We start from the raw sequence: 16,902 nt of genomic DNA on the forward strand, positions 1-16,902 counted from the left end.
TGGCTATAGTGACCTAAGCAAGCTACATTAGTTATTCTTCCTGTAACGAAACACCTGAGGTGTATAACTTAAGGTTTATTTGGGCACATGATTTCAGAAGCCTATGGTCATTTGTCCCTGCTACTCTGGGTCTACGGGAATATAGGGGTGTTATTGTGAGACTATAAGAAAAATGAATCCCATTCACATGAATCTAACCTAGAATCAAAGACAGGGAGCTAAGAAGAAGGCACCAGAGCCTGAATAGCCTCTTCAAAAGGACTATGACCCAACTCTCCTCCCCTGCCACTATGCCTCACCAGCTAACATAAAACACCTCCCAAAAGACCACGGAGTGGAGACCAAACCCTCAACACACATGTCTTTGGGGGACATTCAGGGCCTTAACTACATCATAAACCTTTATAAGTAATTTTGTCTCAAAACAGCAGAAACCTTTTTTTTTAAGAGTTCATAGAGTATGAGATTCTCAACAGAATCTTGTCACATTTCCAACAGAATAATGCACAGATCCAATGTCCCTACTATGAAAAATCTTCTGCCAGGTTTGCAGAAAGCAGAATTTAAGGTTTAACAAAGGAAGCATGCCTTGCAACCATATAAAATTCAAACCACGTATAGTCTATAGATAGCTCAGAAATGGCACCTGTGGAGATCAGGTAGCAGCCTGAAAGCCAGTAAGAAACAAAAGTACTTTCCATTTTCAGAAGTATTTTTTTAGTTTCGGGGGCAGGAGAGTAAGTGGTTTATAAACCAGGAGAAACATCTGCAGTCACAAACCAGCAGCAGAAACAGATGCAGAAGGCCCACTTCCGTTTTCTGACCACCACCTGGCACCAGGCACCAGGCCACACCCTGTGTTCTCTCTGAAGTGGGAGGAGTCAAATTTCAATGAGTTTTCTTCAGGATCCTAGCAACCTCTTCTCCAGCTACCATTCATTTGTGGGGTGTGGGCAACTTTCAATAGACCTGCAAACCTGTCCTGGCCCAGGAGGCATAAGGGGTACCCCAGAATGGACCAAGGATGCCTATAGTACAGTTCCATGATAGGAAAAGAAAATACTGAGACTTCCACTCAGAACTACTTTATGGGCTTCCCCCCCTTAATTTCCTTTCTGTATATGTTTAATAATGCATCATCATGCTGTAAAACATAAACATAGTCATAAGTTAATATGAAAACTCCCGAGTCTGCTTCTAAGGTTCCATGATCAAGAAAATTTAATGTTTTAGAAAAGATGAATAGCTAAACCCTTCAGTCTGCTGTAAAACAAACTTTTAAAAACAGCAGCAGCAGCAATGCCACAAAAAGAATTTGGTTTCCCCTTTAGGCAAAGACTATTTTAGGAACAGTGTCTCTCCTTTCAGAAAATAAAATCAGGCAGAGATCACTTTTCCAGCCAGCCAGGATGAGCTTAAACAGAGAAAATGATCAACTTTAAAAACATGCAGGTGTTATTTAAATAAGGGGTTCAGTCAGGACTGCTGGCACCTCTACAAAAGGGTGTTTCTCTTGGGGACATTAATTTCAATAAGTGAGCTCGTTGGTCTCGATTGCACTGTGATATTTGCAAACTGCATTGTATGTTGCTTCCTTTGGCTTCCTCCATCCCATTTGTGTAATTTGTATTTTCAAAAGAAGATGCAGATGCCTTTCTTTTGCCTCGGGTAATAGGTGAGTGGAAGGGACAAAATAAATAAATAGAAGGGTGACTCTGCTGAAACAGGACACCATCATCATTCAGGCCCATGTGATTAAGCAAACACATTCTCCATCAGGTGTGGACAAAAAAACATCTGGTTAACTTACTTTAGCTATGACACTATATACAAATATTAGGATGGCCCTAACCTTTGAAGGTAATGAAAGGTCCATATGAGGAAATGAAAACAAATATTCTTAAACAGTGATGTTTTCACAAATACAGAACAACAATAACAAAAAAAGAAAGAAAGAAAGAAAGAAAGAAAGAGAGAGAGAGAGAGAGAGAGAGAGAGAGAAAGAGAGAAAGAGAGAAAGAGAGAAAGAGAGAAAGAGAAAGAGAGAAAGAGAGAAAGAGAGAAAGAGAGAAAGAGAGAAAGAGAGAAAGAGAGAAAGAGAGAAAGAGAGAAAGAGAGAAAGAGAGAAAGAGAGAGAGAGAGAGAGAGAAAGAGAGAAAGAGAGAAAGAGAGAAAGAGAGAAAGAGAGAAAGAGAGAAAGAAAGAAAGAAAGAAAGAAAGAAAGAAAGAAAGAAAGAAAGAAAGACGTTTCTCTTGTAGTTCTATCAGGTTATTGTAGTGAACACACACCATGGCTAAAATTTCAATGAGATATGAAATTTTATATATGTATAAGATAAGGTTCAGTTCTACCTGATCTATCATACACTCTGTAAATTATTCCTGTGAAAGGCCCTACCAACACAAGCTTCTATACCAGTGAAGATTTATATCTTTGGAAGACAAACTCAAGAGGATGTGTGTTTTATCCCATTTTTTTGTTGTTGTTGTTGCTGTTAGAACTAAATATGATACTGCATTAATTTATGAAGGACAGAGGCTTATATCGTCTAGAGCAGTGGTTCTCAACCTGTGGGTCATGACCCCTTCTAGGCCTCATATCAGCTATCCTACATGCCAGTATTCATATTATGATTCGTAGCAGTAGCAACAAAATAATGTTACGGTTGAGGGTCACCAGGACATGAGGAACTAAAGGTATTTTTTTTAAGATTTATTTATTTATTTTATGTATGTGAGTATACTATTGCTTTCTTCAGACACACCAGAATAGAGCATTGCATTCCATTACAGATGTGGCTACTGGGAATTGAACTCAGGACCTCTGGCAGAGCAGTCAGTGCTCTTAACTGCTGAGCCATCTCCCCAGCCCCAGAACTAACGGCATTAAAGAGTCTCAGCGTTAGGATGGTTGAGAACCTACAGTCTAGAGGCTAAAGTCAGGAAACATGGTGCCAGCATCTAATGAGGGCACGCTTGCTGCATCAAAACATAGCAGAGAGGTTGTTTTGTTAGAGAAAGCACCCTAGCTCAAATCTAAATTCTATATATAAAGTAATGACAATGTGGCTACCCCAACTCACTACTTTATCACTTCCCAAACACCCTCAGTGGTCCTATCTCCATGTATCATGAACACACCCACTTGGAAGTTAACTTTCCGAAGTATATAAAACTGAAAGATACATTCCAGTCATGGCAAGGAGGGAACATGAGCAGTGAGTGACTGGCTACTTAAGGAAGAAAGCTCAAGACAGAAGGAAAAGTTCTCACTAAGCCCTGAGGCCACATCCGTGCTTCTTGCTTCTGATAACAAGGAGATGAACATATCTGGCTCAACCTAAAGCTAATCCATCTGTCATTGGAAAGAGACCATAGAGGTGAAGGGGTGGGGCTGGCAGAGTCCCCAGCAGTCATTTAAGTGAGTTTAAATCGACGCAGCTAAGAAGGGAGGCTGAGCTATATTAGATCAGTCATTTTAATTTTAACGCCAATTTTAAGTTTCCTTCTTTGAAAATTTCATGCACGATACCCAAAACCTACTTCCTCTTCCAACTCTCAAGACTTTGCCCCAATGCAGCCATCTCTCAACATTAAACAACAGAGCATTAAACAACAGTAATAACACTTTAGCAGGCATACTTAGCACAAGTCTTCACGGTGTCCACCATGGAAAACACAGTCAGACAAATCAGGTCACCAGCTGAAGAGGGAGATCAGCTGAGAAGCAGGTCTCAACAGTTACTGGAACTGTGGTTTCTTAGGGTTAGCTTTCTGGTTGCTCACATGTGCACACTGCTGGGAATAAGACGCCATAGACCAGCCACACACACCGGATTATCTGCTGCCCTCTTGGGCTGCTCAGCAACTAAGAAGCTGGGACGATACTTTACTTCTTCTCAGTTCCTCCATACCTCTGAGGCTCATGCAACAGAGACACGGGTCTCTATGGAGGTCTGCCTTGAGGTCTTTCATTGGTGACACAATAGTAGGACACTCAGTCTAAGCAATGCCATGTAAAACTTCCTACTCATTTACTATAACATCCATGTCTGTCTGACATGAGCCATGTTCTATATAGGAGAAGATACGTGCGGCAATGTTAAGAACAGCGTGAATCTGCGCGATTCATTCAAAAGATATGGGAAAGGGGACAATCGTTACTATCATAAATGTCAAGAGAGTTGTTAGGTACTATGAGAGGAAAGCAAACGTCTTCATAGGACATTTCAGAAGACAAAGGTCATCTCTCTTTAAAATATCCCTGAGGTATTTAACCAAATGAGACAAACTTCAGGGTTAATAGAAAATGTTTGCATGTGATCATTCCATGGTTAAGAATGAGATAAGCCCTCTCTCAGAATACACTTTGGAGCAATTATTTTGTTCATGCCAACCGCACTGCTTCACTTCATTCTTCTTCTCTCTATCAGGTTTGTCTAAGCCCTGGCTTCATGGCTACTTGCATCGCAGGAGAGTTACAAATGCAGCTCAACACATTTGAAGATCACGTTACACTACAACGGCAAAACGTTGGACACCAAGTCTAAACCAAAGTTCACCAGAATACTAAGTTGTCCTCCCACCCACCCTCCAGAGCTGTTCCTTGCTCCCCTTGCTCCATCCTTAAAGAGGAAAGATTTTTTATTGAAATGGGATCTATTATTGCCTAGAAAAATGGGTGCCAATAAAATTATTAAAACTTTTATTACATCAAATTATAATAAATTACTGTAAAATCCAGATTTTAAATTAACAATTAAGTACACAGCCATCTGTACCTAGAGTTAATACAATGACCTTGGCTTGCATTTATTCTAGAAACAGTATCAGACCTTGTCATCATCTTTCTCCACTACGTCCATGAAATACCTCAGTGACCAATTCTGAAAATTAGAAAATCCCCCCGATAAGTTTGAGGTCATCTACACTCTTTAATAAATTGTTTTTAACAAGGAAAATTAATTAAGAATAATAAAAAATGTTTTTAATTTACTAATTGATATTTCTATTTAGTATTATCTTTTTAAATGTCCTTTCAATAAGAGACTTTTAAAACAATTCTGCCATTGTAAGTTATAAATTAGTCATCATTGCTAAGCCCTGCATCAAATTTATTGACTTTTCATAAACATAATTTATCTTCTATAAAACTGCCAAATGAAAGGCACCTCATAACTGCAAGCTTCGGAATGATAATGGAGGGACATGGTTTACATTATTAGTAAAATAGCAGTGTGAAAATGGCTCCAGTAAAGCCATTAGTTTCTAAACTAATGTTTGTCAGTCATTTAAAGTTGCCATCCATGGCAAATTAATGATTTCTCTCATAAGACATTTTAAATTCTTTCATGTAAATTTCATGTAAGTACAGTTTTAAATTCTTTCATTCCTTCAAAGAATGTGTCTACAAATCACTATCAGAACTGGTCTAGAGGTCAGAAGACAACTCTACAGTGAGTTCTCTCCATCCACCTTCAAAGGGGTCACAGGAATCAAACTCCACACACAGGCTTGTGTTGCCAGTTCCCTTAGCCACTGAGCCATCTTGCCAGACCCTGAACTTTTTTTTTTCTTAATCTGTGAGATCTTTTAAATTTTCATAAGCGTAACCCAGCCACATAAAATCACCCTGATTTCATGTAGGAGGAACTCTAGTTTAGAAATATTATACAAGTCATCAGCCAATAAGTACTATTAGCAGGGTTTCCCTTGGCCCCACCACAGCATCTGCACCTATACTTTAGGCTACCCAGCCATCTTCAGCTGGAGGAAGTCACCCCAGCTGTCTAATGGATTAATCAGGGTTGATTCTGAAAGAGGAATTTAAAGACTGAAATAGATACTGGGGTTGACAGAGATGATGGTGTTAGAGGAGAAAATGTGCAAAAACCAGTTTCCAGGTAATGGGACTGAAGGACCCTACAATGGGAAATATCGCAATCTAAACAGAAGTGAATAGGCAGTGACTTCAAGAATTTCCAAGTCCTATGAAGAAAAACAGGTTGCTTGCCAAGTGCTACTAAGGTATTCACAGCTTTCTATCCTGCCAGCCACCATTGTCCCACCTCATCACCTCTTCAGCCTTACCTCATCAATACGTGGAAACCAGAGTCTCCAAAGGTGAAGGCAAGCAGCATGCTGGAGAGCAGAAGGAGCCAAATGTCTGAGAGAGACATCAGATACACCCACCATTGCCTACAACAACACCTCATCATCTTAACCCAAGACGAGTTTCTTAGTTTTGCAGAAGAAAAGAAAAGAGAAGTAAAGGAATGGAGAGGAATGAAGGGAGGGGAGGGGAGGGGAGGGGAGGGGAGGGGAGGGGAAAGGAGAGGAGAGAAAAAAAAAGTACAATGGCAAGGAAGACCTCATTCCTTCCTGGGTATTAGAAGAAAGAATAAAAAACATGGTTTGATGTCCTAAGACATTTAGGGTCCAATAGGGACAGATACAAAAGCAATGTAAAGGTATGGACAAACCCACAAAGCTTTAAGAAGTGGCTGACAGTAGAGCGCACAGGAGATGCATCTACTACCTTCCTAGGATACAGGCTTAGATCAAAGACATTCTAAGTTGAAAGGATATAAGGTGCTCAGATGAGAAGCTGAGTTGTGGACACTCATCCCTCTGCATCCATGGGTGCTGCATCTACAAATTCAATCAACTGTGGGTTGAAAATATTTCTGAGAGGAATTGCATCTGCACTGAATGCATGCAGATGTTTGTCATGACCTCTTTCCCAAAATACTACTAAAACACTTACACAGGGCTGAGGATATTGCTCTGTGTTGCTTATCTGCCTAGCATGCACGAGTCCCTAAATTCAGTCAGCACCACAACATAAAACAAAACAAGTGTCGGGCATTGGTGGCGCATGCCTTTAATCCCAGCACTTGGTAGGCAGAGGCAGGCGGATTTCTGAGTTCGAGGCCAGCCTGGTCTACAGAGTGAGTTCCAGGACAGCCAGGGCTATACAGAGAAACCCTGTCTCGAAAAACCAAAAAAAAAAAAAAACAAGCAAAAGAATTCTACTTACAATTTATTAACAAGTAATTTCTAGTAACCTGGAGATGGTTTAAGGCACAGAAGATATGGGACTGGCTGTAAATACTATGAGAGTTTATACCAGGCACTTGAGCATCTCTGGGCTTAAGGACCTTGATACTAAACTTCCATGAATAGAGAGGCGTGGCTGGCAATTGTTGATTATGTGTTGGGGGGTTGCGGGGCAGGGCTAAGGCAAAAGCAGGGAATATGGCAGAGCCACCAGTTGAGCAGGGAAACGAGTGCAAAGGAAATTATCAGGAGATGGTGAGTTTCATGCTGAGTGAGTTCCATGAAAAGGACTCATACAGTTCTGAAATTGGGACAAACTAAGTATTCCTGGACATTCAGAGTTGAGTTAGTAAAAAGTCTGGATGGAACTGCAGATGACAGATGACAGAAGCCCTCACTCCTACTCTAACACAGGTCTGCAGTGAAATCAATACAAGATTAGAGAAGAATCCATAGAAAGCCCAACCTCTTAGTGGGTGGAACATGAGGTAAGAATCAATCACCTTTCCAGCCAGGATGCCTGAGAAGTGAAATGGGTCAGGGAAGCTGATAGAGGAAGGAGACGTGGAGAAGGTGAGCATCCATTTCCAGCACCACAGAGAAGCATTGAGGATGACCAGCTGCATCCAGCTCTGGCTATGAAGTGAGCATGCGCAGCTTTGGAAATGTCGAACATAAGATGTGAGCTGGAAACGCAGAGAAACAAGACTGGGTAAGAATGATCGGACCCAAACGCTTAAAATAGAAGAAATGCGCTCTAATCTCAAATAATGGAGATATAATAAATGGCATCAACTGAACTAGATTAATTAGCCATATATAGAAAAGCTTAAAATCAAATTAAGGTAGAAATACGTAGAATTGTGTTTCTGAGTCAAGGACCATAAAGAGAAGAAACACAGCACACACTTCTCATTCATGATTTTAGTTTGCAAAGTATTTCTTTATTGTTTTGGTTTTTACATCACAGACTCTAGGCCTCTAAGATCTTCTAATTACCATTTGACTGTTCTAGTTCTGTTCTAGTTCTCATCTGTTATTTTAATTGCAGGTGATCCTGCCTATATCTAAAGAGAATCTATGTCACATTTATAATTTTAGGTCCCAGGTGAAAAACTTTAGAGTTAAAAAGGACTGAGGCTATGGGAGGAGGCTTTTGAAAAGTACTTTGGTCCTGGCAAACTGAAACAAGTGGAACTTTTCTTACTGATTTCTCTTCTTCCCTCTGTGATATGGAGTCTAATGGTTAGTGGCCAGTAGTGCCCTAATTCAAACTCAACAAACAGAATTAAAGTTCAAATGGCTAACTCAACATGGAATCGTGGCCAGAATCCAGATCTTATGATTTTCCAGGTAATTTTCTATCAATGGAACCTCTGTGTGTAGGACTGAGTGGATCCCAACTAAGTGTTTGTAAGAGTTGCAGTCTGCAGGACTACTCATTAGAGAATGCCTAATGAAAATCACAACGAACCTCCCACTCACTAACAAAATCCAACAGCCAAACAGAAAAGACCCAGAGTGGGCAAGGACCTGACAAACTATAAGCTTTATAAACTATTTTGGAAAATGCAATGTGAATATCAGCTCTTAGCAAATTATATAGACAGTTCCCAAAATATTAAATCTTATCACTAAAGAAATTCCACGTCAGCATATATACCCAAAAGGATTGAAAGTAGAGACTCAAAGAAAGGTATTTATACACCAGTGTTCCCACTGTTATCCTCAGGAGGCAACAGAGGGAAGAAATCCTCACCTGAGCAAAATGTGTGTCCATGGAAAAGAATATGATGCAGCCAGAAATAGAGAGTGAAGACTGAAACTAGTTATGATTTTACGATATTGGTAAACTCTGAAACCATATGTTAAACAAAATACCAGAGTCAACAAAGCTGACTCCATGATCTTGGGGTGGGGGAGGGCTGGTATTTTAGCTTTTTTTTTTTTTTTCCGGTCTTACTGGTTTTTTTGTTGTTGGTTTGGTTTGTAAGAGAGATAGAATGAAGGTGAAGGTGAATAGGTTTGGAGGTGGAGAAAATCAGAGAGGAATTGGGCAAGGGAAAAGAATATAATCAAAATATATTGCATTTTAAAAATTCAATAAAAAGAAAAACATACACTAGACTCTGCCCCCACTACCACCAATCACACACAAACATGGATAAGATACATAGAGTCGTTAGATATTAGAAACAAAAACAGAGAGGAGAATGGAAGCTTCCGGGGCAGGGAAGGAAGGGCGAGGTGCTGGTCCCTCAAGGTGCTGCAGGTATGCTAGGTGAGACTTCTAGAGACAGATGCTGGGATGCTCAGACCATGTGGATGCACATCACTGAGCAGCACACTTAGCATACTAAGTTCTATGCTATGTAAATGTGGCCTCCATTTAGAATTTGAAGTTATCAAATTGATTTTTAAGCTAAACTGGTATGTCTAGATCTTGACAAAGGCACCTTTAAGATAAAACTTTTGGTTAAACAAGACATTTCTATCTACAGCTTGGGCCCAGTCTCCAATGTACATGGTTCTCTCCTTCTCACTGTGTGCAAGGATCACCTGAATGAGGCTGGCTATCACTGGCTACCACCATCCACTCTGACTTTTCAAAAGCTGCTGTTGACATTCAAACAAACACAACTAAAGACAGCCATTTCATATCTCTCTCTCTCTCTCTCTCTCTCTCTCTCTCTCTCTCTCTCTCTCCCCTCACCCCCGTTCCATGAGGTCAGAGGTCAATGTCAGGACACCTCTATTGCTCTGTATGGTTGGTTGGTTGGTTGGTTGGTTGGTTGTTTTTTAGGTCATGCCTTTCACTGCATCTGGACCTCATTGCTGTGCTGCCTTGTCTGACTGACCAGAAAGAGACCTGTATGTGAGAGTCTCTGTGTCCCTAGCACTGGGCTGCAGCCCCTGGCCTTTGGATGATAGGGAACCAAACCCAGGTTCCTTTGCTTGTACTTCACCCACTGAGCATCTTCGTGGGCCCCAGGAACACTGTTTCCTAATGTGATTCACAGGCAACTTTACATTAGGGTACAAGGCAATGCAACACTTCTCACATCCATGTTTGCTTAAACTAGATGACAAGGACATTTTCACTGTTCTCTACATTGTTAATCCACTCCAATTAGCATTTCACAGCACAGTGGAGACCGTTTTTGATGGGTCATCCTTATTCTAGACTTGCTGGGCTCTGCTGTGGATTTGCTAACTCAGTTCAGCTATGCTGAATTTTATTAAAAAGCATAAAATTCCAGTGCATTATTTAAGGCCACTTTGCTCCTAATATTCTGAGTAATTTCACCTTTCAGGAAACATAGTATCTCCTGTAGCTGAGAAATAGAACCTCCCTGGGCTAATCCGATTGAAAACTGACACCCTCATGTCCCAGGAGTATTAAGGAAAAATTATTTAGCTAAATCTTGTTTCCCAAGTAGTTCCAGTGCCTGTTTGGGGACACCAGTTTTACCTTACTTTTTAAATATTTAGACTGATCTTTTAAAAATCTATCTGGGAGTGGCCAGTTCCTAAGCTTCTGTTCCAAATCCGAATACAATACACGCTCACCATGTGAACCTTTAAAGGATTCCATGATGGAGGTGATGCCGAAGATGTCTTTCTGGGTTTGCTCAAGATGACAGATGAGATCATGGTAAGTGCATAAATGCTAGGCCTAAGAAACCTGGTCTGGGATGAATAGTAAGTGATATGGTTTGGAAGACAGATTTCTGAATAGACATAGGAAAGACTTCTTAGTTCACTTATCAAACCAGCCATTAAAAATTGTCTTCACGTGCTAGGGAGCCACTTGAAAAATCCCTAATGACATTTATAAATGAAGAACACAAAGCCCCAACTAAACAGAATTTGTAATTCTGTGAGATTATATCTATCAAGGCTCAACTGCAAACAAATTTAGAACCCCTCATAATGGCTGAATACCTAATTTTTTTTCCACTTTTACTTTTTCTTCTTTTTAGTATAGGGGTGTGTGTGTGTGTGTGTGTGTGTGTGTGTGTGTGTGTGTAAATTATATCTGAAAATAGTAAAACATTAGGACACAGTGATGTGTTTTGTATGTGGGGAAGTATATTCTTTGCCATCATGATGCCTAGAGTCCTGATAGACAGCTTAGAGGAACTGGAAATAGCTATGTAAGATGCTACATTCCAGAATATTATAGGACTCAGTAGGAAGTTTGACTTCAAGGACATGAGCCTGCCAAGTGACTTGTCATCTGTCTGAGCACCATGAGTGTTCTATATTATTGAAACAGATTTTACACAAAGATCAAAAATATCCTGGCTTTATCACAAAACTGTCAATGCAAAAGACACTGGTAACTCAAACATAACATACTTGGTGAGTTCTTCTTTTCCACAGCCAAGACAGATATGTACATTATCTGACATATAAGACAGACATGTATATTATCTGAAATTTTAATATTCTCTAGAATTAGATGCTCATAAAAAGATTGCTACCAACAACACAGATGTGTAGCAAGAAAGTGAATATAACCAAGTTAATCTGTTTCATCATTAATTTGTTATAATTCTTACTTATTTGCAAGAAAGTGTTACATTTTTTGGCTCCATCCAGAGACACAGCAAGACTAGAAATAAACATCTATCTGTACAATTCTAAAGCTCAAAAAATTTTGAAGTTTAATCTCAATATCTAAGCAAGTTTCTTCTTCCTTGTAAAACTATAAATCTATATATTTCTTCCCATTGTAAAGAATTCATATTATGCTGTTCTGTACACAGAGTTAATCAATTTAAAAAAAATACAGAGAATTTCTCAAACCACTGACAAGAGAATTTATAACAATGGGTGAGTTTCCTTCTCTGACAGGTCTTGAAGGATTCTGAATTTACTCTTGCCCATTTACTGAGCTTCACCCCCTGCTTAGGTTTCTTTTCCAAAAACACATGCTATGACTTAAACTTCATTAATAATAGAAATGGCTAGAAAGGACTCTATAATTGACAAGTTCAAAATGGGTGTAGAGGGAGCTCTCATTTCTAGCAGGTGTCTTGATGTGAGGAGAATTGGGACAAGCTCACAGGTGGCTCACAGGACAGTGCTGCACAGAGATGAGAGCACCGAGCACAATCACACAAGTGGGAGGCAGGAAGGTCAATGAGCACAAGCCTGGCCCTTGCTCAGGGCTTACCTACCCAACCGCTGTCATTTGAGAGTAAACACAGATGAGGTCCCAGGAGGTACAAAGTTCAGTTGACATTGGCTATATACCTGGGAAGAAGGCTCCACTGACCCATGGCAAAGACTTTGCCTGGCAGGTTCAGACTCTCCAATTTTTCCCAGTCCTATCCAGTCCTACCCAGTCCTGCCCAGTCCTATCCGATCCACATGAAGAAGAATGCTGAAGCACCAAAATAAAGAGAATATGCGTGCAAATCATTGAAGTCATGGCCAGGGGATTCCGTGTCCTTGGTCTCCTGTTGTTATGCAACATGTAACAACCACAGATCAAACACTGGCTCTCTGAGGTCTCAGAAAAAGCTTCCTATCTCTAGAGTACCCTCCCATAGGCCTAACGCCAAGCCCTGCCTTTTAATATAAAAGCAGTACCTCTGCCCAGTCATTTCTGTTGCAATACCTGCTGATATCTACTATAGAACTGACGATCCAAAATTATCACGTACTCTGTTTACTTAATCTCCCAATCTACTTGCAATCCTAATGGGATATGAACTTAAGGAGTGTATTTTGCAAGTCCACATAAATGTTTAGTGCATCGTTATATTTCAATTAGACAGATGGATAGATGGATTGAGGGGCTGAAGGACAGAGAGGTGAGTGGGTGTATCCAGACAACAAAATCTACTCATATCATGACTGAATATTTACCATAAATCCAAGCTTGCCTAGAGACCAGTGCATGGCATCTACCTAACAGGTGTCATAACCATTAGACCTTTTAAAATCATAGACTGTAGAAAAAGGGTATTGCTCTATGATAAGGAATATGGGTATATTTATGCACAGATCTAAAGACATTAGATCAATAATGATCATTATCTCTCTAAAAGCCCCATTAGATGCCCAGGAGGGACAGCAGCAGAGTAAGGGCAGAGCATGTTTTACCCACTGTACATTCCAAATGCATTTTTCCAAATCATTTAATAATGAACGCTCTCTTTCCATTATTGCCACTACAAAATTGCAGTCAACAGGTAGGCCATGGAGTTCTTGACTTTCTTAATAGGGAGAGGCACCCATAACCAACTGAAGAGACTCTTAGCTGAAAGCAGAAAGTTTCTAGATGATGAAATCTGTAAGCATACACCTTCTACTCTCCTCCCAAAAAAATGCCCAGGAATAGATTCATATGAATCATGTATACATGCATGCACACACACTCACACACATATGACACACGTACACACACACACATGAAGACTTTCACTCCCATGAACACCCACCTATACATACACACCAAACTGCCTAAAATACAAATTACTGAATTTACGCTTGTATGAAACATGGTTCGTTGACAAATCTAAATTTGTCGGAGAATAATTCAAGTGGCATTTGTCAAGCTCATGGCACTTTTGTTTCATAACAACCAAAGGAGCTACTCAGTAGCAAGGCTTGTGGTGGGTCCCTTAAGACAGCATTTATATGACTTCCTGTTATAGCAGCATCTCTCAGCAATAAGTTTTAGAATGCTGCTCTTCATATTAAAAGCATTCATCATTCAGAAAGGTCACATTGATTTCCCCCACCATTCCGATTCCATCAGTGTGGCTGTCAGCTCAATGAAGAGGACACTCTCGTGTATCAGCTTAAACTGATAACTCCCAAGTGCACATTTTGCATTACCCCTGAGAGGATCCACATGGAAAAAGTGGGGAGTGATTAGCAATGTCCCAAGAAATCTTCTCACTGAGATATAATGTTGTAAATGAGTTTTAAATATGAAACAATTATTAAGGTCTATTGATGTAAGCCAACAGGACACATGATGGGTCATTAATGCTAAAATAACCCTTCTCACCATGAGGATGGGAAATTGTAATGACTGCAGAGACCCCTCCCAGTGAGCAAATGATTCTTTTGGCGCCAGGAACAAATACCTTAGGGATATTGTCATATAACCCCCATAACTCTCTTAGCAGCCTCTGTCTCACTGCCTAGCTCACTGAAACACAGAGAGCTATAAGCAAGTTGCTGAGTGGCACACAGACAAGATCCAGGCTCAGCCACACAGCTCCACCTTCTTAATCATGATGCTGCCTTGTTTCTAGGTATCCATCACTTAATGGCCTGGATCCTGGGAGCTGACGTGCTGTTTTTCACATTGCCTTTCCCTAACATATGCAGTATAGCAAAGCACTCACCAGTACAGCCCAGGCAGGCTGTGGAAGGAGCAGGTGGACAGGGAAGGACTCTCCCAGCAGCTGCTACGGGTTGTATTGCCTTCCTCCTATCCTGCCCGGCAGGACACACTTCCCCTCCTCCCTGGTCTGAGTGGTTTACTTGTCTAAAGTTTTCTCTGTGCCCCAGGACTATTCTTGCCATGAAGAGAAATCCTAACTTTCTAGGGACACATGTACTCTCCCCTCTGAATTTCCCCTGAGATCTTATGCATACCAAGAAAGCGCTGTACCACTGAGCTACCCTAGATTCTTTGTTAACACTTGATTTGGAGACATGGTCTCACTGTGCTGTCTAGACAGGTTTCCAAAGTTTCATCCTCCTGCCTCAGCTTCCCACTCTCATGTTTCTAGGACCACACGTCATCAGATCCATCTGAAACAGACTTTTTGAGACTAAGAGCGATTTTTATTTTCACTCTGGTCCCATATAAACATGAAAGTGTGGCCAAGTCACCCTTTCCTGGCAATTAGGGAAATCAGTTCAACAAAGCCACTGACTCAGTAGAATCTTCCAGGAAACTGTCAGCTTGGCTTGGGTGTACTCCAGCTTTCACAAAATTATACTGTACTCAGCAAGAGGACACTAAATCCAGCACTTTAGATAGAATGCTCATGTCTGCTCTCTGTGTTCTGATCTCAGATTTACTGTAAAAAATATAAAAGGGGGGGGGAATCTTAAAAGTAAGGTAGCCATCTAATAGATTTGGGTAGGTTCTTAGGAGGCTGGCAGCCAGCACTTCATCTTTAAAAATTTTGGCATCAAGTTGAGTCCATGAACTGAATTTAACTTTTTTGTCTCCTAGGAGGGACCTTCATTTGGCATTGTGGTTGCTACAGTTTTCAAACAATAACTTAATGGCCCTAGAAAATGGCATAGAATAAAAGCCTGGTTCGCAGATCTCTAATCTTGGAAGAGAAGCTGCAGTGGCACTGGGTCTCTGTATGCTGCTCAGTGCTGAGAAGCCAGACTCCCTCACCTCCATGTGTTAGAGGAACAGAGACAGTAAGCATCATACATGAGGCACTTTCTCCCACCTGCCATTATTGATATTTACAGCAGCACCATGTAAGCATTTCAGTGCTAATTTATGGGCGAAACTGTTGAGACAATCATATCTACAGCTACTACCTGTCATAGTTGACATTTGAACTCTGATTTACCCTCCACCCAAAACTAAGACTCTTCTCACCACCATGCTGGTGGTAAGTTCAAGGGGAGTACAAACAGTATAAGCCTTTATAACTGGTTCCCTGGGGTAGAATCTTTTTAACTTCTTTGACCGCATGTCACCCTTTGAAAGGCACATTGATCTGAAGGAAAAATCTGGAGACATGTTTCTGTTTAAACAGACATAGCTGGGCAAGTTTTACTGACTTCAGAGAATCTTTTAGAATCTGATAGTAAATGTCAGACATTTTAAGGCTTTAAAATGTTAATCAAATTCAAATGGTTTTTTTAACTATACTCTTATTCAGACATAAGGATTTTTTTTTAATTTTTAAATTATGAACAAGCATGTGTGTTTGTTTGCAGTATGTGCTTGTGAATGCAGAGGCCTGGGGAGACCAGAGACCTAAGAGCTCTTGGTGTTGGAGGTACAGCCTGTAGTTAGCTACTTGAAATGGGTGCTTGAAGCCAGCCCTGCTGGAAAACAAATACAAGACCTTTGAAAGAGCAATACGTGCTCTTAACCACTAAGCATTCTCTCCAGCCCCTGGAAGTATTTTTTTTAAATGACACATTAATGACAGCAAAAATGGCCTATTAGCTCCCTGCCCATTTAACACTGAACACATTTATTTAAAAGGCATGCCTTGGGAAATGGTTATTGTGCATGGAAGCATGCAATGAACTGTGACTCAGCCCAGACTACTCCTTCGTCATAAAGGGACAACTACACATTTTCTGCTGCTCATGTCCAGAAAAGGGAAAAGGAGTTTATGTATGCATACTCCAGCCAACAGTATAAAGACATGTGTATAAAGGGGGATATGCTGTGTATCAGTCTAAACCGTGCTTTGCCATGCATCAAGAAATCAACACACTGCCCAGTGTTTTGTGGGTACTAGTTCAATGTTCACTGACAGCCATAGGCAAGACAGAATTAATTGCCAGGAAGACTGGCTTTCTGACTGGTCAGATACAGGGGTGGTCAGTGAAAACCAAGGAAAACTTCCAAACTCCCACAAATATACACCCATAATCTCTATTTGGTAAAACTTTTTAAAAAATTAACAAAAATCTCAAGCTGTGTATGTATGTGTCTGTGTGTGTCTGTGTGTGCATGTATTTGTATATGCCTGCATCTGAAGGTCAAATGTGGTCAAATGTCCGTTCTGGGTGTCTTTCTTTAGCATTTATTTTTTTTAGGACAGGGTCTCTCACTGAACCTGAAGCTCATCATTTGGACCAGGGTGGCTGACTAGTCAG

The 16,902-nt window shown here is 40.5% G+C and overlaps 1 protein-coding gene across 4 annotated transcripts in view; it reads right to left on the reverse strand.

Annotated features, from left to right (window-relative positions):
- The window catches only part of Mctp2 (multiple C2 domains, transmembrane 2), a 229,290-nt gene that overhangs the window by 202,296 nt on the left and 10,092 nt on the right, over nucleotides 1-16,902 (reverse strand). The window lies entirely within an intron of this gene.

This window comes from Mus musculus, chromosome 7 (genome assembly GCF_000001635.26).
Source record: "Mus musculus strain C57BL/6J chromosome 7, GRCm38.p6 C57BL/6J".
NCBI lineage: Eukaryota > Metazoa > Chordata > Mammalia > Rodentia > Muridae > Mus > Mus musculus.